This window comes from Odontomachus brunneus, unplaced genomic scaffold, assembly GCF_010583005.1.
Source record: "Odontomachus brunneus isolate Ranch 3 - 2012 unplaced genomic scaffold, Obru_v1 Obru_scaffold_015, whole genome shotgun sequence".
In the NCBI taxonomy this organism is placed as follows: Eukaryota; Metazoa; Arthropoda; class Insecta; order Hymenoptera; family Formicidae; genus Odontomachus; species Odontomachus brunneus.
This window is the reverse complement of record NW_022639465.1, coordinates 161,930-172,995: the sequence shown is the minus strand read 5'-3', so window position 1 is coordinate 172,995 and position 11,066 is coordinate 161,930. Positions and strand designations below refer to the sequence as shown.

At 34.9% G+C, this 11,066-nt stretch overlaps 1 long non-coding RNA gene across 1 annotated transcript in view; it reads left to right on the top strand.

Moving 5' to 3' along the window:
• Positions 1-1,363: 1,363 nt before the first annotated feature.
• Positions 1,364-11,066, top strand: part of LOC116841278 — a 128,535-nt gene continuing 118,832 nt past the window's right edge. The window contains exon 1 of the long non-coding RNA XR_004377529.1: positions 1,364-1,518. This is a non-coding gene — a long non-coding RNA (uncharacterized LOC116841278). The remainder of the gene's footprint in view (positions 1,519-11,066) is intronic.

Sequence of the window (11,066 nt, the reverse complement as noted above, 5' to 3'; positions counted from 1 at the left end):
TGCATAGATCTGGTACAGAAATGAATTTAGCAATGCGGATATAATTTTTATGTCTTACTTGATAACGAAGTCTGAAAGAATTTAACGTCCATACGTTGCAAAATAATCTATCGTCCTGGAATTTGCCGCGTTTGCGACATGGAATGTAATTAAATGCGCATGTGTCAAAATGCCTAATTATTTATGTTGCCCGCTTACTCCTTTCTAAAGCCGAGCAGTGTCCGATTATCATCGTTCAGATGAGTGCGATGATCCGCAAAAACGCAAATCCTTTCTACTAGGTTATTAAGAAAAAGAAATACGAAGACGTTAAGAGACCAATAAATAAACAACTATCGCTTAAATTTCCAGACGTTTTACATCGGTGATTTCTAATCTTTTACAGCTTGATGCTTTATCGCTACAATAAATTTTGAAAAATGCTTCTGGTGTTCTAGGAAGTTATGGAACTATTCGATAGTCCATTTAAATTGTAAATGCTGTGTTGAACAATATGATCCATATGTAAAATACAGCATCCGAGGAAGTTTCTTCGCGAGGAAGAGCACGTTATAACAAATATATTATTAGGATTTCGGTTGATTTTAAGGATTTTTTGACTCAAATCGTATTTATTAAAAAAGAAACGACAATTGTATTTCAATCAAAATATTTTCCACCGTTTGCTACAACCTTTTCCTATCTTTCTGGCAATAAGAGGATACCAATTTACAAGTTACCTTACTTACTTAATTACAACTTGATACAAAAACTGCTTTTCAGTGCCCTGAAAGCAGTGAAACGCAAATGGTATAACGACTTTATATAGACAACTCGGGCAACTCATGTAGAATCCATTTTCCTTCCTCCTGAATATTTTCCATAGCTTTTTAACGATCGTACACAGTATTACCAATATCCAATGTTTCTATGCTTTGAGTGTTTGAGTTGAATCTTCATCCAATAATGCCTGCAATTCTTCGTAATGTTAACCTTCAAAATTAATCGAAACATCTAGAGAAGAACATAAAACTTTATTAATACTTTCATTATAAGAAAGAACATATGAGCCAAGAATACATGCCTTTTCCTAATTAATTTTTCTATCAAATCCTCCGATACGTTAAAAATATAATTGATGTTGAATCTTCATCGAATTCAGACTTTTCACGAAAGTAATAATTATTGAAAAAGCGATCCTGTTCCCACAGTTCTTATTTGAATGTGGCTGCCGGGGTACAGCAGAGAACTGCAGTTGCGTTGGAAGTTAGTGCGCGCGACGACAGATGGCGCAGCGTGCCTGATGCTAGCCGGAGCTGCTCGCCGTTGCTAGCGTCAGTATTTTCAAATATTACATGCCGTTTTGCAATTTGCTCATACGTGATGAGAAAGTCGCGGAATAACGTTTATCTTGTCCTATCGAAATATATCCGTGTTGTGGGAGAACGCCGAAGGGAACTCAGGAAGGAAATGGACACGCTCAACTCTTTCTCAATGAACACCAACCATCAGTAACATCCCAAGCATAACCGTAAAAAGGTAAGTGACAAAAAAGATCAAGTGCAAGGTTCACGGCGAACGGAGAGGTTAATAAATCTCCATGCCATGTCGTAATGCAAACTCCAAGTACACTGAGAGAAAAAAATAGTTGGAATAACTATAATCTCACTATATTTTATAGTTCGTTTTGGCCTCAAACATATATTTATAGTTCATCTAAATATGAAGATATAAGTAGAATGAACACAGATTTATAGTCACCATCTTATTATTCTATATATATGGTACAGCACTTTTTGGGAATATAGTTACATGTATCTATATTTGCCAAATATTCCAATTGTATTGACTATATAAAATAGTTAATTTCTCTTACCATTTAATATTTGCTACCTTACTATATTTTTTATTTCAAATAATTATAATTCTTGGTAAAAATTTTACACGGGTCAGTTATACCATGCTTATATTGTAAATATTACAAATATTATGGTAACATTTACTATAAAAATTATATTCCTAACTATAATCTTTTTACTATGCCATTATAGTTCCAAATATCATATATTTTTCTCTCAGTGTAGAACGAAAGATCACAATAACACAAAAAGGTCACTTTTCGGTCGTGATTTAGTCATTTTTTTGTCATTTTGATGTTATCGTGATTTTTTATCTGTTCTTCCTGGCGCCTTGCAGTTTGCATGCATCTGTATGGGATGAAAGCGTTTTAGAGAATAGAAAGATCGGTACGTCAGACATCCACTTATCGATTTTATCTCGTAGAACAACTTGTAGGTCGATGTTAAATCAACAATAAAAAAGTCGCTAGAAGCGGACCTGAATTTCACGGTCGGTTAACTTATCAGTCTTTTATCCGATACATCAACATATACATGAAAGCCCTACGAATCGTGAACAGATGCGTATGGTATTTATTTGTTTGCATTGGTCCAGGTAGAACAAAAATCACAATGACGTCAAAATAATGTTAAAATGACAAGAAAATTAAAAGTGAAAATATCCACTTTTTATTCACGATTCGATCATTTTCTCGTCATTTTAACATCACCGTGATTTTTTGTTCAACTTGGATGTTTTTCATTTTTGTTTTATACTGAACGTCCGAACAATCACATTTAACCATAAATTTCTCGGATAATGAATAATAACAACGAAATAAGATATATTTTAATATATATTATCAAGATATATTTCCACTCTACCTCCCTTGAATGAGACAGTTAATAAGATAATGCATGAATAGATTTATGCTAATGGCAATCAAAGTGAACGCCACATTAAAGTGTCGTACTTGAAAATTGCAAAAATTAAAGGCTAGTTAAAGAAATTTAAAGAAATACATTGCTTTGTTCTGGATTTTTTAAATTTCTTTAATTTTCCTTAATTAATTCAATTTCTTTAGTTACATCAATTTTTTTAAATTAACTAATTAAAACTAAAAAAATTAAACTAAAGAAATTAAATTAATAAAAAAATCGAAGAAATTAAATTAATTAACGAAAATTAAAGAAATTTAAAAAATCTAAAACAAAGCAATATTATATTTTCTGCTGTATAGATTTATTGAATATAAATATGTTTGAGTAAAGGGAATAGAAACACAATTAAATGCATCGTTTTGTATCGACTGAACCGTCAAAATAATAACTCTCAGTTTTGTGACAGTTTGATGAGCCCTCTGCCATTTTACATTGTATTGAGACTGTTTTGCAACCTACTGTACATAAAAGAATACGACGATATTATATAAGTAGATAAGCAGGCGTATCTTGAATCTTGAAGAATGTTTTGACGAAATTAAGAGGCTGAGTATCGCGGAATAACAATGATGAATGGAACGAAGTAATCTGAATAACAACATCGTGAATAAATGAACCGCGCATTAATATCGAGTACGAGTGTATATACCATTATACCATTCGATAACTTCTTGTCGCTTTCCGAGTCGGATAAAATCCACGTGGATACAATTTATCTCAGAAACAAATAAGCGATTCCGACAGTCGTGCAAAAAAATGCTTCGTGCAATCTCGCTCGATCAAGGAGAAGCAATTTGCTGACTGCGATACCCTCTCCTCTATCACGTCGAACTTTGCCACTTTATTGCGCAATCGACCAAGCAGAAGAAACGAACTCGAACTCGGATCGCTGGTGCATGTGGACCGGGATGACTCAGATAATTTACGAGTGAAGAAAGCTCTTCTTCCGGAAATTCTCCGGCTCTCTTCCTCCTCCTATTCGGTCCTACGGCATTGATCGCAGTCTCTGCTGGAAAGCAGCGATTCCGCAACGTGACTCATAACGACACTACGTCGAGATTCAAGGTCATCGATCCGCCCACCGAACGCGCCGTCGCATAGACGAGACGTTTCTTCTCGTCGTCGTGGGAAAAGTAGACGACACGAGAAAGTTTTAGGAAAAATTCGCAGAAACCATATTTTCGAATTGCATCTGTCCGTCTATAAGATTGGTAACAGCAACAGTAATAACGGCTACACAAAGTATAGTGAGAATAATATAATAATAATGATTTCTACATTTAAAAAAAAATCATCATCAATGATGAAATGATAATAATCAGCGACGATATGAATAATGAGAAATGATATAGTGACATGATATATACATTTTTAATTATTAATTAATGAAAATTGGCGAATAGTCACTCACGATAATATACTGTTATCTAATTAATAACTAAAAATCTATGAGTTTATTAGGAAAATACAGAACTTTTTTGTTTAGTGATTTAATGTACGAGCACAGAATGGCAGACGTCGCCACTAGAGCTCATCTACTTGCGTGATCATTATCAAATTTTCTTTAATTGATATCTCGGTAATTATTGCGAATATCGCAAGACGGTATAGGACTTTTATGTTTATCTCAATCTGTATTATGCTTCCGCGAGAACTTCGAAGGTTGTTCTGAGATACTCTGTATGCAGGGCCCATCAACGAAATTTTCCACCCCGATTTTTCTGTAACTAATTGATTTTTGTCAAAAATGCCATAATAATACGTGTTATTATTACGTGTTTTTAAGGGGATCGTATGATTATGATAAATTCATATCACTTCATACATACACACGTACATACATACACACACACTTACATTGAAAGAAAAAATATTAATGAAATAAAAGATATTCACATTAGCTGTAGACACTGTATATACGAGTATATAATAACATATTTACTTTTACACTAATTTAAAATATTCTTCAAACAAGAAAATATACATTTCTTTTAAGTCTTTCATGAAAGTAATCGTTTATTCTATTTAAATAAAAGAATTTAGACTTAAGTAAATATGTCATAAGTGCTCACCAAATAAGTATTTTTCATTTTTCAGATAATTATTCGCTCAGTATAATAACGAGCAATGCGCGGTTGTTTTGAATTGACTGAAAAATGAGAAAAGTGACACACACTTCAGTTTTTCAAGCGACATTAGATTTTCTTCGCGATACGCGCGTGTACGCGTACAATCCGATTGAATAACAGTAGAGATTTTTTTCTCGCTGAAAGTGCAGCATAAGTGTTAATCGTCGTCATTAACGGAACAATAGTTGATATTTATCTCATGGTCTAATGGAACTCGTGCCTCGTGCAGGTATGTGTCGTCGCTCAGTTTGAGGGGTAAGACGCAGGTTAAACTTTAAAGCGACCCAGAAACCGAATGCAACAGGTGGCGGCAGGTAGGCAACGGGGGATGGCGACCCGGTGACTCATGGGGTTGCTCCGAGAATGTTGATCGCTCTTCGCAATCCCCGCCGTCTTTACCTGGATGACTCACATACCACTTGACACACATACAGACACGCTGCTACAGACACGTATTCTTACGCTCGAGGAAACATGGACCCACTTTTTTCCAATCCGCCCATTCAAAGCAACCATTGGATAGAACTTTCTTTTTCTCTCTTCTCCTCTCCTCTCTCTTATCCGCCCTCGTGTGTCGCACCGTCCTCATTGAAAACCCATCCCTTTCGTCTTTCAAAAAATGCTGCGGGAACATCTTTTCCACCTTGGAATGTAGCGGTTTTATTCGGGACCGGTTATATACATATATATATTTATTCATAAATGCATACAGAAAAAACGGGAAACTCTCAAAAGGATTTTGATGAAAGAGAAATAATGTGCCAGAAGAGTTCTGATTGAAAATTGATGTTAAAAAGAAAAAAAATTGTATATAACATACGAATTTTTATACACGAAAAATGTTAGAGAATGTTTTGTTTTTTATATAAATTATTTTCAATTTTATCATGTTTCTAGTAGTGCAAGAATCACATAACAATCTTCTTTAATCTCAATATATGAAATTTTCTTTAAAAGAAAAGATTTCTTTAAAATTAAAGATTTTATTCCAAAGATTTTCTTTATACAACGTACAAATTTTTATACATGGAATGAATTTTTATACATGAAATGATTTTGTTTTTTATATAAATTTCTTTGAACTTTACTATGTTTTTATTAGTGTAAGAATAGAGATTTCTTTTGATCTTCAAAATTTTTTCAAAAACTAAAGATTTTGTTTATAAAATATATATATATATATATATATATATATATATATATATATATAGACATCGAAATAATAATATAAATTCTTTTTTATATAAATTTTTCTCAATTTTACTATGCTTCCAGTGATGCAAGAAAATTGACAGTGTGAAGTTTTGAGTGTAAAATTCTCTTTATGTGAAGAAACGAATTTTTCTTATATAACTTGCGAATTTCACTTGTGCGTAGAACTATTTTCATCGAATTGAATTTTCTTGAAATGCACAAGAAAGATCGCACGAACGTTTTTAGTCAGCAGAATTGCATGTGAATTTTCGCATTTTACTTATACCTCCAACTCGCCAACGAATGTTTTGCGACAAAGCAATCTTGTGCACTTTACAACAACAGCATGTAAGACGTATCGATTGGTTCTCTTCACGATATATGATTCAATGGTCAGTAGTGCCGCGCACGTAATGGCAAAGTAGTCAATCGATAAAATCGTATAACCGCGACATGTCGACAGTAGGGTGACACGCATCATACTCGTATGTACATTTGCATGCTCCGCAAATGTGTGTACATAAAATGTATGTATTACTCATAAATTGAATCTGACCGTGATGAGACGAGAGTATATTAACCTCGTGAAATCACACTGGTACCATTCGTGATTCAATGGCAAAAAGTCCCATTATCTTGGGAACACAGCGCTGTTGTCTCTGAAAACATCTCGAAGTTGGAAGCGCAAACAGATATGCGATAGGACGGAGTAGACTGGCTAGCGAGTTCGCATCCGAACACTCAAAATCCTTTTTTTTCTTCGTGTCTTCTTCTTATTTTTCTCGATAGAGCTGAATCCTTTTGTGATACATTACCATACTTTGTTCTATTCATTCTTTTTATACAGGATATTCTAGAACCACTTCAGAAGCTCTCGTACGGATTAAGGTAAACATAAAAGTCCTATACTGTTTTGTGACATTCGCAATAATTATCGAGATATTAATTAAAGATTTGTAAATGATCATGACAGATGAGTGGTGACATCTGCGGTGGCGTACTTGTATTGTAATTAGGTCGAACTGAACGAAAAGGTTTTCTATCTTTTTCCTGTTGTAAATTTGTAGATTTTTAGTTATTAATTAAAGAACACATTAATATATTATCGCGGGCGATCATTTGTCAATTTTCTTTAAGTAATAATTAAAAATCTACAAAGTTATCAGGAAAATGTAGAGGACTTTTTTATTCAATTTGATTTAATGCACACAATGGCAGACGTCGCCACTACAGCTCATCTACAATATCTCATGTAATCATTTACAGATTTTTGTTAAATTAATACCTCGATAATTATTGCGAATATCACAAAAAACGGTATAGTACTTTTATTTCACTTCAATTCGTAGCACGAGAGCTTCGGAGGTTGTCCTAAGACATCCTATATAAGCTTTCACCAAGAGAGATATTTTATTCTAAAATTTTCTTTGAAGTCGAAACTTCAGCTCGTTTTTCGGCACGAAATAGCCAGACGACCCATGTTGAAGACTTCCTCGTCTTGTGTCCCGACTTAACCAGATCTTGGCAACCAATTAACGTAACTTTTTCCTCGCAATAATTCGTTCGCGAAACACGTGATCGCGTAGTAACGATCGGAAATCACACGGCCCGTTGACGGCAAGCGTGATCGCGCAATAATTTTCGTGGAACTCGAGACGTGTGAATGAAACGCCATCGTAGAGCGTACTACTATGGAGGGACTCGTCATGATTTCTGAGAAAATTCCATTCAAGATCCGCTCTCTATCTACGACAAACCGGTGCCGTAACCTGTTAGTTCCGGCTTCCAGTGATGATTCACGCACGGCGTACCTGCGCTCGAGGAATCAATCTTCCACGAAACGCTCGTAAGACGTTGTACCAATGTAGGCCGATGTTGCTCGCGAATCAATCGACGAATCGAACGTTTGATCGGCCGGTGAGTCGCGATATTATAACTGGAATGCTTTGACTTTCACCGGACGGATATCTCAGAACAAAGTGAACCGATGCCGTCTTCCTCCGCGTTGAAAATAAAGATGTTCTTTTTTTCGCAACATAAATTAACATCCAACTTAATGCAGACTCACGGTTCTCAATACAAAAATTAACAAAACATATTTTACGCTAGAAGGAGCCGAGTTTATATGTTGGAGTGAATATTTTTGCTAAATGCTAGAAGGATAATAATATTTGAATTAATGCAAATGACGGATTATTCATCTTTATAACGTGCGCAATGAATCAAACCGACATTGAATTTTTAATATTAATATTAATTACTCCTCTTATAATCCTATGATAAAACAATTCAATTCAAATATCACTATCATATAAAAATCGCGCTATTATCCTCTCAGCATTTAGCAAAAATATTCGCTCGAACATCTGAGCTCGACTTCCACCGGCCTAAAATGTGTTTAATTATCGATAAAATATTCGTCGTGATATTATTCATAATCAAACCCACACGTTACTTTTTATTGTCCCGTGATAACGTCGCGGAATGTACTTTTCTCTGGAGCAATGCTCTGCGAGTGAGTGGCGGGCGCGAATGCAGAGGCGCAGACAGTTGAATCACGTATGGCGAACGTACAAACAAGTACCTGCGGATGTTTTGGATAATGTTCGAATGATATCGAATAGCAGACGCTGTGTGCACGTACGTGGCACGTACGTCGGCAGGTACAGCTGTTACATTTTTTTAAACGCATTAACAGTGATTAAACGACGTCCTGCACAGCTGATATCTCGATCGGAAATAAACCGCCCGCCAATCTGTCTACGAGCAATATTTTCCAACGGAGTCTATTTACTTTTGTTCCAAGAAGAGCTACAAAGTCCACGAATTGCATGTGCGCGCCGTCAAACAGATAATTCTTAACGCGTTGGCGTATGTGTGTGTGTGTGTGTGTGTGTGTGTGTGTATGCGTGACGTTGCTTGCCTCGAATTGAGATAACGGGCTCCTTTACGTGCGAATCTGACTGATAAGATTTCGACGGTGCTGATATCGTATCTTTCTGGCAAAGATAAACAATGTACATTCTTCCGATATACCAAGTATTTTTCTCTCCCCACTCACACATGCGCCAATTGGAAGAGTACGCACTATTGCTTCTCTCGCGATAACGACGACAAAATGATACAGCACAAAAGTTGCGTGCATCACCAATTTTCCGAAAACAAAAATGTTTTATTCATCGATTCGCATAAATTCGCATTAATTCGCGTCGGAAATTTAAAAATCCAGCCACGGAGCCGTCTGGGATCAAACATGCATAATTTGTTGCGGCATATTAATTATGCACCTTAAACGTCTTCCACGATGCGTTTATCACGACGATCTGAATTACGTAATGACGCGAGATGGATAAAGATGTCGTGCGACGAACACGACATAACTGTCTTCTGACTGGCGAGATCACATTTTGAATTTTTTACTATTAGGTTGGTGCAGAAATAATTGCGATTTTTAAGCATCAACTCTCTTTAAAGCAGTAGGGAAGACCGTCCGAGTCGAAATTTTAACCCTATGTTGAACCTTGAATTCTACACCGCAGTAGAAACTAAGATAGCAAAGTAAGTTTAATTCTAATGATATAATTTATTCCTACCTTGAACCTGATGATGTTTGAAATTTCCACGTTCGCTTTCTTTAGTGTCAAAGTAGGTTGTATAATAGTAGGATTTTAAGAAGTAAAACAGGTTCAGTTGCAAATCTCTATAGAAGCTTCAGCTCCTACATAGAATATATGTATTTTATAGAATTCAAGATTCAATAGAGGATCAAAATTTCGACTCGGAAATGAGTGTCAATATCGCTCAAATAGGTTTCATCTAGGTTGTAGATTATCTAAGTAGGCTCAAACTATTTTTAAGAGCGTCAAAGTAACGTCAAAATTTTGACAAGGTAGAGTTAAAAGTTCAAAAGAGAAGTTAATGAATATCATTACCGTCAAAGTAGGTTTTACTTAAGCTATAAATCGTCTAAGTAGGCGTAAATTATCCTTAAAAGCGTCAAAGTAGCATCAAAATTTCGACTCGGGCGGGGCTTCGTTACGATTCAACATTACAATGTATTTAAACACATTCAAAATCATACTTGCGATAAAAAATTGTAATGTATTCGTTGCGATTCTTAAAAAAGATCGCATACACAATTTCGTAAGTTGCACATTCCGAGTCGAAATTTTGACCCTATATTGAACCTTGAATTCTACACCGCAGTAGGAACTAAGATAGCAAATTAGGAAATATATGTAACAAATAAAATATACATTTTGTATGTTATTTGACGTTTCTGTTTCATTATTTATTAAATTTTTTAAATATTTCTTAAATATTTTTTAAATATTTATAAAATACATATATTCTATGTAGGAGCTAAAGCTTCAATAGAGGTTCGCAACTGAACCTACTTTGCTTCCTAAGATCCTACTATTATATAACCTACTTTGACGCTAAAGGAAGCGAAAGCGGAAATTTCAGACATCATCAGGATCAAAGTAGGAGTAAATTATATCATTAGAATTAAACTTACTTTGCTATCTTAGCTCCTACTGCGGTGTAGAATTCAAGGTTCAACATAGAGTCAAAAGGACCCCGCACAAAACCTATGGAAAATGGTTTTCGGTCAAATTGGCTGAAATTTCACTATGTTATAGTTTTCGCCATGCTGATAAAAAGTTATCGTTGCACCAAGTCCTAAAAGTCAATATTTCCCAAGATATAAAGGGTCAAAATAGTGAAATATGGTCATCCGCAGTAATAAGACGTATGTTATAAGTGATACATTGATATTTATTCACGAAATAAATAAAAATCGATTTTTACATATATATCTGTAATAAATATTTAGTTAGCAATATATATGTATATGTATATACAGGGTGGGACAAAAGTATCGGACCGGTGAAATATCTCGAAAAATACAAGTTTTACAAAAAACTGTTTCAGATCTTAAAAAGATCTATTGTATTTACTGATTTTAGCAGATTGACCTTGG